The 22217-nt window shown below is 44.5% G+C and overlaps 2 long non-coding RNA genes across 2 annotated transcripts; both read right to left on the reverse strand.

The window, feature by feature from the left end:
* Positions 1 to 3860: 3860 nt before the first annotated feature.
* LOC130135538 (uncharacterized) lies at positions 3861 to 5711 on the reverse strand. Its single transcript, XR_008814856.1, has 2 exons — positions 5529 to 5711; positions 3861 to 4143 (listed from the first exon to the last, which is right to left on the reverse strand). It is a non-coding gene; the product is annotated as an uncharacterized LOC130135538 (long non-coding RNA).
* Positions 5712 to 11918: 6207 nt separating this feature from the next.
* LOC130135537 (uncharacterized) lies at positions 11919 to 13736 on the reverse strand. The gene is made up of 2 exons (XR_008814855.1): positions 13486 to 13736; positions 11919 to 12201 (listed from the first exon to the last, which is right to left on the reverse strand). It is a non-coding gene; the product is annotated as an uncharacterized LOC130135537 (long non-coding RNA).
* Positions 13737 to 22217: the final 8481 nt, after the last annotated feature.

Here is a 22217-nt window from a genome sequence, read left to right on the forward strand (position 1 = left end):
TCGATATTGGGTGAGAGCAGCTGTCTTATACAGGTGAGATGGAAGGTTGTGATGATTTTTAAGGACTACATGATATTCATGGTGTGATCCATTAGGAGAAGATCGCAAGATATCCTTGTATGTTTACCAACAAACAGCACCAATGGACCTAAAGATCAGCTAACTGATGATGTTTATATCGAGGTTGAGACATCATGTCATTAGTGATGTTTGAATATCCATGTGAGGATGTTCGAGATTATAGCTGTTACAAAAATTGAGAAGCCTTGCCAAATCTATGATTAAGAACATTAGATGGGGTGAGTCTAGGGTCCGGTCACAGGAAAAGTTGGAAAATTTTTCCTATTTGGTTGATTTCTGATATAGGCTGTTTAACAATAGTAATCTGTTATGAATTGCATAACTCATTACAAAAGACAGATTTAACTTTCTGTTGTTAACTAGGGATATGGCCAATTCTAAGTATCACAACAAATATACACGACTTTATCCACCGTAGGAGTGACATTCCCTCCTAAACTTCCAATTGCTAACTCTCTGTTTGATTTAAACCTTGAAGTTCATCAAGGATTACGCCAAATAGTGTTGGATATTTCAACAGTTTTGAAAACTTGAAAGCCCTTATTTTGTAACGGCTTTTGTAACGTCATGTTCCCTCTATTTATTTTGTGCAGAGTATAGATGAAGCCATGTTGTATCCTAGGAGGATAGCACTTGTCACACTATGAATCGTACTTCAAGAGGTGGAATTATTCTTAAGGACAATACTTGCACGCCTCATATATTTGTTCTTATTTTCATCTTTTCTAACGGATTTTTCCAACAAATTTAAGGATAATTCAGATTGCCAATAATCTCTGTTTTAATTGAATTTTAGAATCTATTTTACGTTTAGATTTTCTTCGCTACCTTGTTTTTATATTTTGCTTCTATGTGTCTTCTCAAGCAAAACCATGGGTGAACTTTGTTTGTCATTCGCGCCGTAACACACGACAAAAGCGATGGAGACCAATTATGACGGAAGAGTCAATGGCGAGATTATTGATGGGGGGAGGAGTAGAATGATTCATTGGATAGCGATATTACTAATTCAGGTAAGTGAATTCTTTCCCTTCGATGGTGGTAATTGGTAGACTCCGTCATTAATGAATGTGGTTAATCTCTTCCGGTTATTCTTATGGAACCTGAAGTCAGTGAACGTACAAGTAGCTTGTGATCCTTTCATTCAAATTTTGAAATTTGACGTCTTGTAAGCGGAGTTTCTGGTGAATTCCTGTTTTGTATGTTCTCTTCGAATTTGACTGATCGAATCAAGCAAATTCTATGAATTTGTGTTTCTATACTTCTTATGGAGAATGCCTACAAATTTTCCAATTACCTAATTAGAGAAATCTTTAAACCGGCTTTGTGATTCTTTGTGGCAACTTAGAAAGAGAAAGAAAAGGAAAACTGAAAAAGAAACGGAAAGTAATCGAGCTAATCATTTATTTATTTATTTTCTTTTTGGGGATTAAAATGGTAAGTACTCAAGTTTCTGTGGCTTTTTTAACGGGTAATTTGACACTCTGATCTCATGAATTAGGTTACTGAAATATACATCCAATAAGTCTCAAATATCCCCTCGTTCTTCAACCTCGGGAGCATTCACACATGTTTCTTTTATGATATTTGTGCTATGTTCATTTCTGAATCATCCGTCGTTTACATGAAGAGATAGGATATCGTGATCAGCTAATCTCTTGGTTCTTGATTATTTGTAATTAGTCAACAAAATTTATGCAAATTGCACTACAAAAAAATGAGGATTTAGCCACGAAAATTAGCCACGAAAAAATATTCGTGGCTAATTTGCTACGGAATTTGTGACGAAAACTAAATTCGTGGCTAATTAGCGACGAAAAATTTTCCGTAGCTAATTTGCGACAGAATTTGCGACGAAAAAAAAATCGTGGCTAATTTGCGACGAAAAATTTTCCGTGGCTAATTTGCGACGGAATTAGCAACGAAAAATAAATTCGTCGCTAATTAGCCACGGATTTAGCCACGAAAATAAAAATAGTCGCGAAAGTGAAGAGAGAGTTTATTTTCGTGGCTAAATCCGTGGCTAATTAGCCACGAATTTTGCCACGACTTTATTTCGTGGCTAATTAGCCACAGATTTAGCCACAAATGTAAAAAAAGTAGGAAAAGTGAAGTGAAAGTTTATTTTCGTGGCTAAATCCGTGGCTAATTAGCCACGAATTTTGCCATGAATTTATTTCGTGGCTAATTAGCCACAGATTTAGCCACGAAAATAAAAATAGTGGCGAAACTGAAGAGAGAGTTTATTTTCGTGGCTAAATAGCCACGAATTTTGCCACGAATTTATTTCGTGGCTAATTAGCCACAGATTTAGCCACGAATGTAAAAAAAAGTAGGAAAAGTGAAGCGAAAGTTTATTTTCGTGGCTAAATCCGTGGCTAATTAGCCACGAATTTTGCCACGAATTTATTTCGTGGCTAATTAGCCACAGATTTAGCCACGAAAATAAAAATAGTGGCGAAACTGAAGAGAGAGTTTATTTTCGTGGCTAAATCCGTGGCTAATTAGCCACGAATTTTGCCACGAATTTATTTCGTGGCTAATTAGCCACAGATTTAGCCACGGATGTAAAAAAAGTAGGAAAAGTGAAGGGAAAGTTTATTTTCGTGGCTAAAGCCGTGGCTAATTAGCCACGAATTTTGCCACGAATTTATTTCGTGGCTAATTAGCCACTTATTTAGCCACGAACGTAAAAAAAAGTAGGAAAAGTGAAGCGAAAGTTTATTTTCGTGGCTAAATCCGTGGCTAATTAGCCACGAATTGTGCCACGAATTTATTTCGTGGATAATTAGCTATAAATTTAGCCACGAATATAAAAAAAATCAGGAAAAGTGAAGTTAAAATTTATTTTCGTGGCTAAATTCGTGGCTAATTAGCTACGGATTTAGCCACGAATTTTATTCCGTGGCGAATTTTGCAACGAAAACAGAAGTTCGTCGCTAAATTCTTTTATCTGCCCGCCCTCACCCCGATTCTCTCTCTCTCGGATCCCCCTCGTTGTTCTCCCTCCCTCTCCCACACCCCCAAGCCTCTCAAGTCGCCACGATCTACAAAATCCAACCTCTAATTTGCTTGCGTCTTCGGCGAATTTGATGCCTCATCGTCGTGAATTTGCGGAGTCCGATCCCGAATCCGTGGCGCTTCTTGCGGCCTCCGGCGATCGCCGCACGCGTCTAGGGTTTTCCTGACTCCAAACCCGATCGATTCGGCGGCGCTTCCGACGATGGATGGCAACAATAGTCCCCTCCCCCTTCTCCCTTTGTTCTCGCCTCTCGCCGGTGGTTTCCGCCCCCTCGGAGCTCGGAATCAGTGGTTTTCCGGTTCGTTATCTCGAGTTTCTTCCAGCGGTTCGCCTGAATTCGGCGAGGTGCGATCGAGATTCGCCATGGCTAGCTCCGGCGATGGAGAGAACGGCGAGAACCGCCGGACGCGACTGGACCGCGACGAGCCCGGCGATCTGTCGTCGATCGACGCGTCCTCGGTGGAGTCCGGGCCGAGCTCGAGGGTCTCGAGGGCGAGGAGATTGGGATGGCGGAGAGGGCGACGGCACGTCTTCATCGGGAGGCGACGGAGATCTGTTGATGCAGCGGAGCGATCGGGAGGATAGGGTTCTGCAGTGGCTGCAGGTTGTCACGCCCCGAACCCCTACGGCACGCGACACCGCCTCTGGTCGATTCAAGCGACGTCCCAGGAATATCGTTGACCTCAAAACCACATCAGAGATTTACTACCACAGCGGATATCAACAATTAAACCCGGACAATTAAAACTGGGGAGAATTGAGAGAATGTACATATCTTTTTCATTTCCTTCTTATACCATAATATTTACATTTATAAACTGTCCCATACATGTACATGCACACCGCCTTTCTCAAAAACCGATACTCCAAGGAAGAAGACCTGGGTTTACTACTACTCCAAAAATGGTGCTCGCCAAAAACCCACTCTGAGTCTGATTCCTTGTCCTCTGAGTCTGAGTCCCCTTATACCGTCCCATCCACTGAGGACTCCAAAATGTTCTGGTGGCGGTGGCGGAAGATTCATGGGTCCTGTCGGGGTTCTGAAATTGTTGGTTGAAACAACCGTGAGAACACTTCTCAGTAAGTTCACTCCTAAACCCAACCTAGGCCATCACGTACCTCCAGACAATTTCACCAAAACACAATCACACACTTATATTCACGCACGCTGAAACATCACATCGCAGGCACATTAAATAATATTACCAGGCTCAATCATGCGCACAACAGTATTCAAACTCAATCATGTCAGATGTAAACACGCGCATGTGCCACTCTCATCCCATTATTCTCTCCATTCTCATTTTCCATTTCCACTCGCCAGTGGCCCGCGTTGAAGTACACGCCTCAGGCACACTGCGACCATTCTTTTTCCCACTTTCACTCACCAGTGACCCGCGTTGAAGTACACGCCTCAGGCACACTGCGACCATTCTTTTTCCCACTTTCACTCGCCAGTGACCCGCGTTGAAGTACACGCCTCAGGCACACTGCGACCATTCTTTTTCCCACTTTCACTCGCCAGTGACCCGCGTTGAAGTACATGCCTCAAGCACACTGCGACCATTCATTTTCCCCACTTTCACTCGCCAGTGACCCGCGTTGAAGTACACGCCTCAGGCACACTGCGACCTCTTTCCACAACACTTCCGGGCCCGCGTAAACGTACACGCCTCAGGCTCAACATCTACCACCTACTGCGCAACCCGCGTAGAAGTTCACGCCTCAGGCTGGCAGTCTTCCGGTAATACCGGGCATCGTCCCGCGTTACAGTACACGCCTCAGGACGGTACAATTTTCCACAATTTCTCATGCCATGCCACACACCATTCTTTCTTTCTCAAGTACACGCTCAATACGCACCACCATCCACTGGCCCATTACACGCGGCCCGCACACGCACCATTTAACACACAAATCATGCTCACTCAGCATAGGACATGGCAATATCAATAATTAATTTAATCTAACTCACGTGTGCACCCGATAAGCATATTCAGTCACTTAATTGCACAGCAACACACTCAATTTAATCACCACAATTGATTAATAACTCAAATATACATCAAACGCGATAATTCCCATTTTTCTCCAACCAAATGGCGTCGGATTAATTCCGATCCTTCACGGGACTTTCTCGGCATAGTATCTAGGTTCCAAAAATTCAACTTGCGTCCCAATCGGACCATCACAGCTCGGTGAACAGTAATCCACAGCCAGTGAACAGTGATTCGAGGCATATGAACAGTAATTCGCAGCCCCTAATTTTCTGAATTTCCAATAAATATTACCCGAATTAATTCCTAAGGCCCGCCATAAAATTTCCACTCTCTATTCATACCATTCCGCACCTAATTCCATACTGATTTGTCCGAAATTACCCGTTGATACCCGAAGTCCTAATTTAGGTTTAGGCGCGACTTACCCGCGTTCTAGACTTCCTCGGCTAGAACGGAAAGCGGCGGCGCTTAATCGGGGACAACGGCGACGACGTACAACTTCCGGGTGGCGGCGATCGGCTTGGACGGCGACGGTGTGACTTGCGCGTGGCCGAGGGCCTCTCGGCCAAGAGAGAGAGGGAGGGAAACCGAGAGAGAGAGGGACGGCGGGAGGGAGTGGTGGTGGCGTATGGCGGCGTGGACGGTGGCTTGAGGATGGTCCGGTGTGGTGGTGGTGAGCGGCGGCCAAGGAGCTCACGGCAAGAGGGAAAAGTCACGACCAAAAAGAAAAGGGGGAGGGATTCACGAAGGAGGGGGATTTTCACGGGAAGGGGAGGAAAAAGAAGAGAGGGAAGAGAGAGAAAGGGGGTCAAGGGTTTAAATATCAATTTTGACCACTTTTTGGCAATTTACCAAAATGCCCTTCTCTCACACAACTAACCCTTTATTAATTCCCAAGGGTAAAATGGTCCAATTCTCCGTTTTTTTGCCCAAATCGAATTTTTCCGAAGGATTTGAGCGCACCAAAAATTCACACGTGTCACGTGCAACGTCGTCCTAGTGTTCCGGCGTGACTTCCTAATTTTCCGGTGTCCAATTTAGGCAAAAATTCAATAATTAAATTCTATTAAACGCAACTCGAGTGTTTCTCGGGCTAACGGGCGGCTTGCTGGGGAAATTCGCGAAATCGACTCATGACTGATACTAAATCGAGTCACGTGCAAGTCCGTCCGGTGCGTGACGACCTCGATTGTCATTAAAATCGCGAAGATCAATCACTTGATCCGAGGGGTACGATCGTTCGGTATAATTTCGGAATCGTTCGGCAAGTCGTTTCGTGGTCCAACGGAATCACCCGCGATCCACTACTAGGACAGTGGCGAACTGACCCCTAACTATCCTTGGATCGGCCAACAGTGGCTCAAAATCTCACTTGCGCGATTTAATGGTCGAAATCTATTCACGATCGAATTTTCTTTAGTCGTGCGAATTAAATTCCTCTATTAGCCTTTCCCTAACGGTTAGCATTCCCAAGAATGATCAGTTCCGGGCGAGAAATTTACTACAAGCACATCTCATAAAATTCAACTATTTAATAAATTCCAATTGGCGAAAATTTCGGAATGTCACAATCTTCCCCCCTTATGAAATTTCGTCCTCGAAATTTACAGTTTCACTACTACCCAAGATTCACAACTATTACTGCTACTCAAACAATTGGGGGTATTGACGTTGCATCATTTCTTCGCCTTCCCAGGTTGCACCTTCAGTCCCGTGGTGCTCCCAAATAACTTTGACCATCGGGATTGTCTTGTTCCTCAAAACCCGCTCCTTTCGATCTTCAATTCTGACCGGTTTTTCAACATATGACACTTTGTCATCTATTTCTATTTCTTCGTAATTTAGTACATGCGCGGGATCTGGTTCGTACTTCCTTAACATTGATACGTGGAACACGTTGTGCACTTGCGACAAATTTGACGGTAACGCAAGGCGATACGCCAAGTCTCCAATTCGTTCCAATACCTCGAAGGGTCCCACATACCTTGGACTCAATTTCCCTTTCTTCCCGAATCGGGACAATCCTCGTATGGGCGACACCTTTAAAAATACGTGATCTCCTACTTGGAATTCTAGAGGTCTCCGCCTTCTGTCTGCATAACTCTTTTGGCGGCTCTGCGCTGTCTTCAGCCTTTCACGAATGATCTTAACCGCTTCAATCGACTGCTCAACCAATTCTGGCCCTGTTATAGCTCGTTCTCCCACTTCGTCCCAACACACGGGCGTTCTACAAGCACGGCCATATAACGCTTCAAACGGCGCCATTCCAATGCTGCTGGAAACTATTATTATACGCGAACTCCACTAGGGGCGGTTGCTCTTCCCATTTACCACGAAAATCCAGCACACACGCCCGAGCATATCCTCTAGGGTCTGAATCGTCCTCTCAGACTGGCCATCTGTCTGAGGATGATAAGCTGTACTGAACTGCAGCTTTGATCCTAACGCCGTCTGTAGACTTTTCCAAAAATTGGCGGTAAACCTAGGATCACGATCCGACGTTATAGACACTAGTACCCCATGCAAACGAACTATGTGTTGCACATACAACTCTGCATACCGTTCTAACGCGAAATCCTTTCGCACTACCAAAAAGTGTGCCGACTTGGTCAATCTGTCGACAATCACCCAAATAGTGTCATGACCTCTTTGACTTCTCGGCAATCCCGACACAAAATCCATGGTTATATGCTCCCATTTCCACTCGGGGATTTCCAACGGTCGCAACAATCCTCCAGGCTTACAATGTTGCGCTTTCACCTGCTGACACGTCAAGCACTTAGCCACGTGCTTAGCTATATCCGACTTCATACCATTCCACCAATAAAATTGTCCCAAATTCCGGTACATTTTGGTACTGCCGGGGTGAATACTATACTGGCTACGATGCGCTTCAGACAAAATTTCTTCCTTAACTCCTGCATCGTCTGGCACACATAACCTTCCACGAAATTTCACTATACCATCCTCGGATATCTGAAAATCCGGCTTTCTCTTAGTAACGTCCGTCCTAATAACCTTCTGTATCTCCGGGTCCATAGACTGCAAAGCTTTAACTTTAGCCTGGATCTCCGGCTCAATCCTCAACGTCGCTAACAGGCTCGAGACTCGACCTACTTCCAACTTGAACTCTGAATCTCGCACTTTCTCCAATAAAGTCCACTCCTTGACCATCAAATGCGCGATGCTTGATTTCCGGCTCAACGCATCCGCTACTCGATTTGCTTTTCCAGGGTGATATAGGATATCACAATCATAGTCCTTTAACAATTCCATCCAACGTCACTGCCTCATATTCAATTCTTTCTGCGAAAATAAATACTTGAGACTCTGATGGTCAGTATAAATCTGGAATCTCTCTCCACATAAATAATGTCGCCAAATCTTCAGGGCGAACACTATTGCGGCTAATTCCAAGTCATGCGTCGGATAATTCAATTCATGTGGCCTCAACTGCCTGGATGCATAGGCTACCACTCGCCCATGTTGCATTAATACACCCTAACCCTTTCAACGACGCGTCACTGTATATCTCATATCCTCCAGGTCCTGATGGAATCGTCAATACTGGTGCCGTCGTCAACCTCTGCTGCAACTCCTGGAAACTTCTTTCACATTTGTCGGTCCACTCAAACTTCGTTTCCTTTTTCAACAAATGGGTCAACGGCATTGCTATTGATGAAAATCCTTCTACAAAACGACGATAATACCCCGCTAAACCCAGAAAACTCCGGACTTCCGTTACCGTCGTTGGTCTAGGCCACTTCATCACAGCTTCAACTTTCGATGGATCCACAGAAATCCCTTCTCCGGAAATCACATGCCCCAGAAACGCTACTCGACTGAGCCAAAATTCACATTTGCTAAGCTTAGCATATAACGCGTTCTCCCTTAAAGTCTGCAAAACCTTTCTTAAATGGAATTCATGTTCCTCAGAACTTTTTGAATACACCAATATATCATCAATAAAAACAATCACAAACTGATCTAAGAATTCCTTAAACACCCGGTTCATCATATCCATAAAGGCAGCAGGGGCGTTCGTTAATCCGAACGGCATCACCGTAAATTCATAATGCCCGTATCTTGTCCTAAATGCCGTCTTCGGTATATCCTCCTTCCTAATTCTTAACTGATGATACCCCGTTCTCAAATCAATTTTTTAGAATACCGAAGCCCCTTGTAATTGATCAAACAAATCGTCAATCCTTGGCAAAGGATACTTATTTTTAACTGTCACTTGATTCAGCTGCCTGTAGTCTATACACAACCTCAATGATCCATCTTTCTTCCTTACAAATAAAACTGGTGCTCCCCATGGAGATGCACTGGGTCGAATAAACCCCTTATCTAACAACTCTTGCATCTGCACCTTTAATTCCTTTAACTCCGATAGCGACATTTTATAAGGTGCCCTCGAGATTGGCTTAGTTCCCGGTGCCAACTCGATCACAAATTCTACCTCCCTTTCTGGCGATAATCCCGGTAATTCTTGAGGAAACACATCGGGATACTCACAGACTACCGCTATATCCTCAAGTCTCGGCTCTTCAGCCGTTGAATCCACTACTGCAGCTAAAAATCCTTGACATCCCTCATTCAACAATTTTGCCATTTCCACCGAGGATATCAACGGAATCGAGGGTCCTCCTCGACTTCCCACAAATTTAAATTCCGGATGTCCAACCGGATTAAATTGGATCACCCTGCTATTGCAATCCATTACAGCCCTCTGCTTAGACAACCAATCCATCCCTACTATCACATCAAAGTCATACATATCTAGAACCGCTAGATCAATCAATTCCTCCCTATCCCCAATCACAATCTTGCAGTTTGGACACCCCAACGGAATCAACATTTTATCATTCAAGGGAGTTATCACACATAGCACAACATCAAGCAATTGCGGTTCTATTCCTACTAACTCCACAAACTGTTTCGATATAAAGGAATGCGACGCTCCAGGATCAAATAAAGCATACGCAGCATGGTTGCACAGAGAAATCGTACCTGTGACAACCCCTGGTGCGTTCTCAGCCTCTCGTCTGGCCATCGCATACACTCGTCCTTGCGCTTGAGGCCTATTCTGATTTAGATTCGCTGTTTGAGCCGCTCCAGCTTGATTCTCATTCCAAGGTGGCGGCAAAGCAGGCGGTCTATTCTGCCTAGGATTGGGGCAATTCCTTATATGATGCCCAAATTTTCCGCATCCAAAGCACACTCCACCCCTGGTCGGACAAGGCCCGTTTCCATGACGACCTCCACAATTTCTACATGGACCATTCCCAATCCAGATAGGCTTTCCAATATTCCTTTTAACTGATGGAGTAAAACGCCTATTATCCACCATCGGCCTCTTTCCCGGATTACGGTTATTCCAACCCTGGACAAACCTCGGTCCAGATGCGGCGGCTCTATCCATCTGATCCCGCTCAAGAATCTGGGCCCTATCAAATATCTGCTCATACGTTCCCAGATTTACCAATAACAATTGGCTGCGGATATCGGCCCTCAATCCATCCAGAAATCTTCGCGCTTTATCCTCAGGATGTTCCACCATTCGCGGCGCGAACTTAGACAATCTCGCAAATTCCGCCTCATACTGATCTACTGTCATCTGGCCCTGGCGGAGTCTCATAAATTCTGCGAGTTTTCTCTCTCTAGCACTAGCTGAAAAGTATTTCTCATAAAAACTCTCGGTAAAAACAGCCCAAGTCTTGGCTGTACCTTCAGGAAAAATCCTATCCCTGGTGGCTTTCCACCAATCGTTCGCGTTATCCTGTAGCTGATAGACTGCCAGCGTCACTTTCTCATGATCATTACACTCCAGCACCTCAAAAGCCTTCTCCAGTTCCTCTACCCACCGAGGTGCAGCCTCCGGGCACCTTTCCCAGAAAACTTAGGTGGTTTCAGCTTTATAAACTGCTCTACCAGCTGATGCATCGGTCTATTCCCAACTCCTTGCCCCTGCCCTTGATTCTCATTATCATTAACAGCAGCAGCGGCCACAGTGGCCTCGGCAGCTTGGGCAAACGGAGCAGCTCTTTCCTGATTCTGCCGTTCTATTATATCACCAATCCGTTCCAACGTTCTCATTACAGCTTCCATTCTCGGGTCCACAACAGGTCTAACTTCTATTCCGGGGTTTGCTGCTACTCCAGCATCCACTCCAAGATCCTCGACGGCTCTAACTCGAGCACGTCCTCTACCCCGGGGTCCTCTACCAGCGCCCCTTCTTGGGACTCTTCCTATTCCTCTTCCTTCGCTGCTCATTGGCACGATTCTACCGTTCTACTACCTGCTGTAATTCCACTCAGGAATTAGCAGTCTAAACCAACTAGCCCAATCTGATTCTAAGCAGCGAGTTAACACAAAAATTCACTCAACAAACAATTTCCCCACTACTAATCACGAAACCACAATCGTAAAAGCCTGAACACTTACCTCAGGTCCAGACGTACCTGCAATTCAATTACCACACAACAATCGATTTACTCAAATAATCACAACAAACAATCTGGAGTACGTGTAGCACTGGGTATATCTATAGTTCACTAGAGTCTCCCTAAATTCCTACCCCAAAATTCTCTGCTCCTTATCACTCCAATTCGACCAATCTTAGATCGAGTTGACCTTGCTCTGATACCAATTCAAACAGGGATGTCACGCCCCGAACCCCTACGGCACGCGACACCGCCTCTGGTCGATTCAAGCGACGTCCCAGGAATATCGCTGACCTCAAAACCACATCAGAGATTTACTACCACAGCGGATATCAACAATTAAACCCGGACAATTAAAACTGGGGAGAATTGAGAGAATGTACATATCTTTTTCATTTCCTTCTTATACCATAATATTTACATTTATAAACTGTCCCATACATGTACATGCACACCGCCTTTCTCAAAAACCGATACTCCAAGGAAGAAGACCTGGGTTTACTACTACTCCAAAAATGGTGCTCGCCAAAAACCCACTCTGAGTCTGATTCCTTGTCCTCTGAGTCTGAGTCCCCTTATACCGTCCCATCCACTGAGGACTCCAAAATGTTCTGGTGGCGGTGGCGGAAGATTCATGGGTCCTGTCGGGGTTCTGAAATTGTTGGTTGAAACAACCGTGAGAACACTTCTCAGTAAGTTCACCCCTAAACCCAACCTAGGCCATCACGTACCTCCAGACAATTTCACCAAAACACAATCACACACTTATATTCACGCACGCTGAAACATCACATCGCAGGCACATTAAATAATATTACCAGGCTCAATCATGCGCACAACAGTATTCAAACTCAATCATGTCAGATGTAAACACGCGCATGTGCCACTCTCATCCCATTATTCTCTCCATTCTCATTTTCCATTTCCACTCGCCAGTGGCCCGCGTTGAAGTACACGCCTCAGGCACACTGCGACCATTCTTTTTCCCACTTTCACTCGCCAGTGACTCGCGTTGAAGTACACGCCTCAGGCACACTGCGACCATTCATTTTCCCCACTTTCACTCGCCAGTGACCCGCGTTGAAGTACACGCCTCAGGCACACTGCGACCTCTTTCCACAACACTTCCGGGCCCGCGTAAACGTACACGCCTCAGGCCATGTTTTTTGCCCGCGTAAACGTACACGCCTCGGGCTCAACATCTACCACCTCTTGCGCAACCCGCGTAGAAGTTCACGCCTCAGGGGGCGGTCTTCCGTAATCCGGGCATCGTCCGCGTTACAGTACACGCCTCGGGACGGTACAATTTTCCACAATTTCTCATGCCATGCCACACACCATTCTTTCTTTCTCAAGTACACGCTCAATACGCACCACCATCCACTGGCCCATTACACGCGGCCCGCACACGCACCATTTAACACACAAATCATGCTCACTCAGCATAGGACATGGCAATATCAATAATTAATTTAATCTAACTCACGTGTGCACCCGATAAGCATATTCAGTCACTTAATTGCACAGCAACACACTCAATTTAATCACCACAATTTATTAATAACTCAAATATACATCAAACGCGATAATTCCCATTTTTCTCCAACCAAATGGCGTCGGATTAATTCCGATCCTTCACGGGACTTTCTCGGCATAGTATCTAGGTTCCAAAAATTCAACTTGCGTCCCAATCGGACCATCACAGCTCGGTGAACAGTAATCCACAGCCAGTGAACAGTGATTCGAGGCATATGAACAGTAATTCGCAGCCCCTAATTTTCTGAATTTCCAATAAATATTACCCGAATTAATTCCTAAGGCCCGCCATAAAATTTCCACTCTCTATTCATACCATTCCGCACCTAATTCCATACTGATTTGTCCGAAATTACCCGTTGATACCCGAAGTCCTAATTTAGGTTTAGGCGCGACTTACCCGCGTTCTAGACTTCCTCGGCTAGAACGGAAAGCGGCGGCGCTTAATCGGGGACAACGGCGACGACGTACAACTTCCGGGTGGCGGCGATCGGCTTGGACGGCGACGGTGTGACTTGCGCGTGGCCGAGGGCCTCTCGGCCAAGAGAGAGAGGGAGGGAAACCGAGAGAGAGAGGGACGGCGGGAGGGAGTGATGGTGGCGTATGGCGGCGTGGACGGTGGCTTGAGGATGGTCCGGTGTGGTGGTGGTGAGCGGCGGCCAAGGAGCTCACGGCAAGAGGGAAAAGTCACGACCAAAAAGAAAAGGGGGAGGGATTCACGAAGGAGGGGGATTTTCACGGGAAGGGGAGGAAAAAGAAGAGAGGGAAGAGAGAGAAAGGGGGTCAAGGGTTTAAATATCAATTTTGACCACTTTTTGGCAATTTACCAAAATGCCCTTCTCTCACACAACTAACCTTTATTAATTCCCAAGGGTAAAATGGTCCAATTTTCCGTTTTTTTGCCCAAATCGAATTTTTCCGAAGGATTTGAGCGCACCAAAAATTCACACGTGTCGCGTGCAACGTCGTCCTAGTGTTCCGGCGTGACTTCCTAATTTTCCGGTGTCCAATTTAGGCAAAAATTCAATAATTAAATTCTATTAAACGCAACTCGAGTGTTTCTCGGGCTAACGGGCGGCTTGCTGGGGAAATTCGTGAAATCGACTCATGACTGATACTAAATCGAGTCACGTGCAAGTCCGTCCGGTGCGTGACGACCTCGATTGTCATTAAAATCGCGAAGATCAATCACTTGATCCGAGGGGTACGATCGTTCGGTATAATTTCGGAATCGTTCGGCAAGTCGTTTCGTGGTCCAACGGAATCACCCGCGATCCACTACTAGGACAGTGGCGAACTGACCCCTAACTATCCTTGGATTGGCCAACAGTGGCTCAAAATCTCACTTGCGCGATTTAATGGTCGAAATCTATTCACGATCGAATTTTCTTTAGTCGTGCGAATTAAATTCCTCTATTAGCCTTTCCCTAACGGTTAGCATTCCCAAGAATGATCAGTTCCGGGTGAGAAATTTACTACAAGCACATCTCATAAAATTCAACTATTTAATAAATTCCAATTGGCGAAAATTTCGGAATGTCACACAGGTGCTCGATATGCAAGTGGTTGGGGCCTGCCGCGCGGATGAGAGATTGAAGCCGTTGTTGAAGTCGAGTGAGTCGAGCAGCGCGGCTGCGGATCGGTTGTTGGCTCACCTCAGTCAGGTACTTATTGTTTCGATCCGGATTAAGTGTCTATCTGGCTCGAAGCGTTAGGGTTTTTTAGCGACGAATTTTGCCTGAGGATTGATTTCGAGATAATCGCGGCGTATGTAGCATGTATGGCTACGTTTTGGTGGCCTGTGAGGGGTAAACGCTTTACCGTGCTACTGATGATAGGGAGTCTCTTTTCAATTTTAATTTTCGTACGGATGGTTCAGAGTCCCTTATGAGATATTGCATGATTGGACCGTTATTGAGAAGGTTTGGGTAATTTGTTCAAGTTGTTGTTTGATTTTGGCTTATTGGATTTGCTTTTGTTTTTAATCATCAGCATTTCGAGCCTGCAGAAGTTGGAATACTGGCCATATGCTTTTGCATGCCACTTGTTTCGATTCGAGTTGGCAAGATAGACAAGCAAGGGACTCTTCTTTGCCCCACATCAACAAGGTAAATGAAGTTCTGATCTGTATCGGTTTTCGGATTCTTGTATGTGAATTGTCTGTTGGCTTGTGAGCAGCTTAGTTTGGTTTCTGCTGATGAGTTGCCAATGTTTTCCGGTAATATACATAGTTCAGCTGCAGACTAATTTTATCAGTGGTGCTCATTGGTTTACTATTAGAATTTTGTTTGTTATCAAGTGATTTTCCTTTACGTTTCTCAGTTGCTATATGGATGATTATAATTTTTGGAAGTTTAACAAGCTTAGAATTGGCTTTATTAGGAGTTGTATTGTTTATGTTCTGATCTGTCGCATTTAAGTGGCGCATTTTCTGTCTTGTATCTTGTTCCCTTCATCTGGAGTGTAGTTCTTGTAAGCTTTCATTTTGTAGTGCGAGTGCGTACTATGTGTTTTGATTGAGCATTTGTTAGTTTTGTGTTTAGAGAACGGTTCTTCGTACGATTTTTCTACAATGTTTAAGGAGGAGTATGCTTGCTGTTTTTCTGTTCCTAGAGTTCCTTATCCTCATTATTTCAAATTTGCTAGTTTTTATTGCCATTTTGTGTGGTGGAGTTCTGTCTTTTGGTTCTTATTACAGCTAGCTATGTAATGCTAATTGTGGGCACCTCATCAGGAGATCATGTTGTCAGTCTTCTTTGCAAGCAGCCAGTTTAAAATATTCTAGATGAAAGTATTTGACACATATTGATATACCAGTAAGTTTGTGTAAAGTAAACGTCAGATGCTGGACCGTAACAGTTTTTTTGTTTTCTGATGTAGTTCTCTTCTTGTTGGAATTTTTTTGGATACATATGGATATAGGTATTGATGGCAGTAATATTGGCTGATGGACAGTAGTTTATGTTTACCCTACTATTTTCTCTCTTCATAATGGGAGATTTACCCTCTTGACAATTATGTCATAGCATCAGAGTCTTCGAATTGAGCAGTTCTTGAATGTCGTTTGTGAGATTATTTTCCAAGAAATGGTGGATATTACTTGAATAATATCAACTTTGCATATAGTCCATGATATCACTGGAAATAATCTTAAGTTGAGGATTTAATGTTGTAGCTTCTTGTTGGTATCTGTCACGCCCCGCACTCCTCGGCGCGCCACATCCCTCGCAAAGGTCGATTCGTGTGCGACGTCCCAGGACTCGTCGCCGACCCAACACCCAACACAGAGATTTAAAGCACATGCGGAAGTAATTAAAACCACCCGTACAATAAAATACACATAATCCAGGATAGCCATACAACAACCAGCACGGATAAATATACACTTGTTTTGACATCGGGAAACATATACAATATTCAAATACAGCCCACACTCAAAAATCAAAAGCGGGTACGTGGCTCGGCGATCAAACACTATATCTAGCCGGGGCTCCTCCCAAAACGTTTCAATACGCCTGCCATCCTCAGGGCTGGGGGTCTGAAAAATTGGGTTTCAACAACAGTGAGAATAAATCTCAGCGAGTAATTCCCTAAACCTAAATTAGGCTAAAGTGCACCTCCTGACGAGTACTAAATCAACACCCCAAGCAAATCATAATTGACTTAGGCCCTCGGGCCCAAATCCAACACTCACCTTGCCCTGCAGGTTAGGCACTTACAGTTCAAGCATAAAACATAGGACCCAATCGCAGCACACGTACACATCATTTGATCACAACGCATGTCATGCTTATGCTCGTGCTCATACGCGTGCTCACGCCTCATCAATGCATTTTCGCACGCTTGCACTCTAGCATACTTGCCATTTATCAATTTCTCCTCCGACCCGCGTTAAACGCATCAGGTCCGACCCGCGTAAAACGCATCAGGTCTATCACTATCCAACACTTCCTGGCCCGCGTAAACGCATCAGGCCCAGTGTCTCTAGCCCGCGTAAACGCATCAGGCGCAACACCGATCTCCATATACGGACCGAACCCGCGTAAACGCATCAGGTTGGCCGTCTTCCGGCAATCCGGGCATCGTCCCGCGTTAAACGCCTCAGGACGGGTTCACTACCCCGCGTAAAAACGCATCAGGGTTTATTGTGATCACACATTCACAAGCACCAATTTTCATCTGAACCCCGCGTTAAACGCATCAGGGCATTTTAGGTGATCACAATGCACATGTCACTCGAGCACACTTGTAAATGCACATGCCGTGCCAATGCTCGTGATGCAAACTCATGGCCATAAACTTCACACTCGGGCATTCACTTGCACCGCACCACTAACTCAAATCACGATACAATCATGCGCATTTGCACCACGCATATTCAATTTCATAAATCAACATGCCCAATCAGACAATCAATTCAAATCAGCCATGGCATCAACTTGACACACAATCCATGCACAATCCACACAACCGGGATAACAAGAACCCTCGCATTCGAGGCCCGCCAAGCTATTCCATTCTTAGTCCCGCTAAACAAGCAACATGGCATCCTAAAATCAATCACAACAAGGCTCATTTAGCCAGTCAATTGATCAATGCGATCATTCCCGGTAATTGCACAATTAAACTTCAAATTGATCACGCCTCGCCTAAATCAAATCCTGTCGTGGCCAGCCACTATACCGCAATGTCTAGGCCAATAAATATCTTCAAAATGCCCCATTAAACTCCCCAAACCATCATTCTAATCAGCCACCACAAAGATCAAGTGAGGCACGCACTAAAATCCATATTTAAAGCCCGAACTTACTCCAAACTTGGACCGCTCCGAACCAATCTGTCCAGCCATCTCACGGCACCTCGCGGGTCACTAAATCTCAACTAAATTGTCGCACTAAGCCCGTAAAATAGCCACCATTCGGTCTCCCAATTTCACCCGCTAAATCCACAATTCCGTCCAAATCACGGCACCTATGCCTCGCCACATCACAGCACACTATAGTCCACTAAACCTCAATTAAATCATCATTCTCGGTCACCAAACGGGCCACAAAAATCAGCCCCTAGCGGCCTCCACTCGGTCCTCAATTTGCACCCGCCAAATTCTCATTTTCGCCCAAATTAAGGCGCCTATGCCCAGCCGACTCACAGCACAATACGGGCCTCTAAATCTCAATTAAATCATCACTCTAAGCCTCGAAATCAGCCGCCATATCAGCCTCTAACAACCTCCACAATTTAACCCCTAAAATACCCTAATTAACCGCTAAAACCCATCTAGAAATGCAAATTGTCCTAATTAGGGCTTAGGGTCAAACTCACCGGATGTCCTAAGCTTGAGACGGCCAAACACGCGATGAAAAGGGGCTGGGCAGCGGCGGTCCCTCGCCGGAACAGTAATGGCGGCGGCGGCTCCGGCGAACGGCGCGAGCGGCGGCGACGGCTTAAGCTAATCCACGGCCTAGAGAGGGAGAGAGAGGGGCACGATCAGAGATAGAGAGAGAAATGGAACGGCTGGACGGCTGGGCGAGGCGACGGATCTGCGCCGGAACAGTGGCGGCGGAGCTCCTCCGGCGAAGGGCCTCCACGGCCAAAACAAAGAGGAAGAGAGGGGGAAGGGGGCTCACGGGTTGGAAGGGAGAGGGGGTTGACCGGCTGAGGTGAGAGGAACGGCGGCTCACGGCGGCGGCACCAGAGACGGCGACGGCGCTCCGACGAAGACGCACGGCGCCGAGAAAGGGGGGGCGAACCGGTGGTGACGGCGCAGCAAGGCGACGGCCGGACGATGGCGGCGACGTCCGTGTGTCGGGCGGTTCGGGGAGCTGGCCGGACGATCGGACGACGGCTGGGAATCGCGGACACGGCGGCGAGCCGAGCTCGCGCGCCGGGAGAGGAGGAAGGCAGCTGCCGGGCGGAGCTGCCGCGCGGCGGCGGCGGCGCGACTAACGGTGCGAGGAGGACGGCGGCGTCGGCGGCTGCTGGGCGGCGCGGGCGGAGCCGGATGGGCGGTCGAGCGGAAGAAATGCGGCGAGCAGAGCAGAACGAAGGAACCGGTCGGGCCGAAGACGAAGAAGGAAGAAGGAGAAAAAGGAAGAAGAAAGAAGGAAAAGAAAAGAAGAAAGGAAGAGAGAGAAAGAGGGAAGGTGGGAGTTGGTCTGCATGGCAGGGCTGAGGGGACGTGGGCAGGGGGAGACGTGCGCGGAGAGGACAGGCGCGGCAGAGGAGAGAGAGAGAGAGAGAGAGAGAGAGAGAGAGAGAGAGAATAAAAGAAAATATTTGAACATTCAAATATTATTTGCAATCCGATGGCCCAAATTAAAAACCGAGAGTGGTCTACCGGTCCAAAATAAGCCTCGCACATAAAAAGGGACAAATGCCAAATTAATTAGACCAAATCATAACGAGGGAGGTCTACTAGTCCAAATTCGCACGTGGTCAAAAACTCCCCTTTTTCCATCATTCCTGACAATCTCAACGCTGGCCACAACAATATCGACACCGTCCAATTTATTTTGTCCCGAAACTCCCGGAAATCGACTGCCAAGTTCGGGATCCAAATAACGGCCAAATTTGATCGAGTGCGATTCTAGCGAAATCTCTAATTTAAAAATGATAACCGGGAGTGATCAGTTCCCGGGCGAGATTTTACTATAAGCACACTGACAAATTACGCGTTTTATAAATCCCAAAAATGGGCCGAAATTCGGGATGTCACAGTATCCATGTTCATTCTTCCCAATAAATTTGTCTTTTGACTTGTAGGTGAAGTGGGCGTATCTTATTATGATCTCTGAATTAAGGGGGAGTCAAGGTAGTTTCATGCTCCTATATTATCTTGTCGACTGTTGCTTTTTGAATGTATATAGGATCTGAATTCAACAAGTAGAAAATGTTAGTGACTATTTTTGTTCTTATTCTTGTCATTTAAGTAGGTCTCGTGACACTGTAATTCTGATCTCATTAAGTTTTCTTCAGTCAATTGGTTGTTATTGTTTGCATTTGACAATTAATAGTTATGTGAACTGACTTTTTATATTACCCTCCGAATTTGTCACATTTACATCTCCATTTCCTTGAACATAGATGGTACTTGCTGTTTATATCTATGTCACCGAATGGTACTCATTTCTGGAACTGCTTGGTCTTTCAACATATTGTTAGAATTTGTGGAGTTATTTCGGATGCTTGAAAGTCATGCAAAGGAAATACCTTTTGTAAGATGTCCTAGAACTAAATCATAGGTGCAGCCAGAATAAGCATGTACACACAAGGATGCAGTTAGTTACATGATGATTCTTTTAGGTCTAAAGTTACCTGAGAAATTTAGCCAAAGTCAAGTATTGATATACACGGCAAAATAAAAAAGGATTCGAGATAAATCCATTACATATGTGATAGGCGATAGATAATCCCATTTAGTGTTTTTACAGGAGATTTGCTTATTAGGCGTTGATACCAAACTTGCACATTGCTATAGTAATCTTTCCGTCACCGGCTAGTTAATTTCTTAGCTGTCTCAGAGAAATAGACAGTTTAAATTGTTTCTTGGTTATATCCCTGTTAATTTCTGAGCTAGAGAATAGAATTTTTTTTGAAAATTTTTTTTTTTCGAAATTTTTTTTAAAAAAAAAAATATTTTTTTTTTGTTTTTTCAGGACAAATTAGCGACGAATACAGTTCGTGGCAAAAATTTTTTTAAAAAAATAGAATTTTTTTTTAAAAATAATTTTTTTTTGCTTTTTCGAGGCAAATTAGCGACGAATTTTGCGACGAATACATTTCGTGGCAAAAAAAAAAATTTTAAAAAAATAGAATTTTTTTTTTGTTTTTTCGGGGCAAATTAGCGACGAATTTTGCCACGAAAAATTTGCGACGAATTTTGCGACGAATTTTTTTTCGTGGCAAATTAGCGACGAAAATTGAAATTTTTCGTGGCTAAATTTTGCGACGCCGAATTAGCGACGAATTTTTTTTCGTCGCAAAATTCGTCGCAAATTCATTTAGCGACGAATTTTTCGTGGCAAAATTCGTGGCAAAAACCTTATTTTTTTGTAGTGTTGGTTTTTCTTGTGATGCGTCCATGCTGGATGTTAAAAGAAATATAAAAAATTTGTGTCAATTTGCCATTACGTAATTCATGTTTGTCTCCAAGTGGATTTGGTATCCAAGAATATTCTGATTTTTAATATTTATTGCTATGTTAGTATACATTAGCTTTGGATGGTTGCTGAAAAGATTCACTGCCATATTCAACCACATGTGATGAAATTTGAGTTCAATTAGACCTGGTTTTGTTACGAGGTGATACTGATATATGTGTGTTTGATTGAGTCTACGTGTGCGCCATTGAAATTGACTATCTCTGTCCCCCATGCTAGACTTTTTATGAATCTGCATACTGTTGAGTTACTGTACATCGTGTAGCGACATTTGTTGATTATGTTGGACATGATCCTGCATGTAAATTTACTAAAAAAATGTTTTTGATAGTAATATAATAGTTGAGATAAAGAATGTAGCATTGTGCAGAAAGAGAATATTGACATTTTGTTTAGTGGATTTCCCGCTATATCAAATGAATATAGTGATGCTAACTGGATCTCAAATTTAGATGAGACAAAATCCACTAGCAGATATGTATGTACCTTGGTGGAGGTGCTGTAACTTAGAAATCAGCCAAACAAAAATTATGAGAGAAATAATAATCCTACAAAACCAAATTAGTTGAAGGAGATGATTTATTCTAATGATGTACTTACTGTGGTCATATCCCAAGTCAATATTGTGGTCAATGTGAAAGAATGGATGGTAGACTCAGGTACTACAAAGCACATATGTACAAACATAATGTTTTATCCTTCTACACTTGCAGGGGAAGGAAAAGAAAATATTATCTTGGTGATTCAAGAACTGTTCAAGTTCTTGGGAAAGAGAATGAACCGACATCTTCTGTGTCTATACATTGTGATTGCCAAGCGGCAATAGCCATTGCAAAAAATAAAACTTTCAACGGTAAAAATAGACACATTCGGTTAGATGGGATGTGGTAAATTGATTGCTTAAAGATGGATTTAGGTCCACTGATTATGTGAAGTCAGAAGTGAATTTGACCAATTCTCTGACTAAACTTTT

This window comes from Syzygium oleosum, unplaced genomic scaffold (genome assembly GCF_021117445.2).
Source record: "Syzygium oleosum isolate NSW1041296 unplaced genomic scaffold, Sole_v2.1 Sole_v2.34, whole genome shotgun sequence".
Classification (NCBI taxonomy): Eukaryota; Viridiplantae; Streptophyta; class Magnoliopsida; order Myrtales; family Myrtaceae; genus Syzygium; species Syzygium oleosum.